Below are 1,106 nucleotides of genomic sequence, written 5' to 3'. Positions count from 1 at the left end.
TCACCATCACCACCAACATCAACAGGAGTCCTGGTGTTACTCTGTGAGATAAGCACTCCGCCATAAGATAGGTTTGAACTGCAGAGTCAGAGGTTCAAGTTCACCAGCAGCTCCTCTGAAACTCTATGCAGGGTCGTTATGAGTTGGATCCTACTCGAAGGCACTTAACAAAAATAACAATAGCATCAACAACATTGCTACAACCAATTAAAAGGTGAGATAGCAAATGTACAGAAAAGTTTATGTAATTTCCATAGAGTAGACAAGTATGGCACTGTAGGATCAGCACTGGACTGTGTACCACTAAACTGGCAGTTCAAACCCACCAACTGCTCCTCAGAAAACCTATACAGGGTCGTTATGAGTCAGAACCAACTCAGCAACATACAAATATAGTCACTAATTGAACTTAACAACAACAACATACAAGTATAGTCAATAAGTGAAGGTGCAATAATTTGAATCTTGTTTTTTAAATCAGTTTTGATTTTCTCTTCTCAAGTTGTCACTTAGAAGAAAACTTTTCAAAACACTTACTGAATTCCTGGCTCTTATGTTAGTGGCAAAATAGGATGTTTCAGTTAATGATTTTGATGAAGAAACTCTATTGACACTCAAATAGAACCAGATTTAAATGCTGGCTATGCCATTTTTACCTAGGATAAGTCACTAACTACTCTTACTAGGTAATAAGAGAATGATTTCAACTATCTCATGGAATTCTTATCAATATTGAATAAAATAAAAGTGTGAATATAACATAGCAAAATCCTTAATAGTGTATTTATTACATTTAATACATAGAAATGTAAAATTATTAATGAAAACTTCACTGATAATTCTTTCTTCTCTTTAAAAATGGTGAGATGCTTCTATATATCTCACTACTGAATCAATGTATGGTTCCCAAAACATATTGCATATAGCTATAGAATAATGCCTGCTACATAGTAACTCAGAATATAGAATATCCCTTCCTTTATCTGTTCCTTATTTGTGTTTATTTCCAGGATACTCAGTGTATCAATTGGCTATCCATCTTTTTTAGCATCTTTTCACAGATTTATTTGTTATCTGTTTATCTTTTTTTGATGAAGTGACTTTCA

This window comes from Chrysochloris asiatica, unplaced genomic scaffold (assembly GCF_000296735.1).
Source record: "Chrysochloris asiatica unplaced genomic scaffold, ChrAsi1.0 scaffold00008, whole genome shotgun sequence".
NCBI classification, from domain to species: Eukaryota; Metazoa; Chordata; class Mammalia; order Afrosoricida; family Chrysochloridae; genus Chrysochloris; species Chrysochloris asiatica.
The sequence above is the reverse complement of the archived record's forward strand: the minus strand, read 5'-3'. Positions refer to the sequence as shown.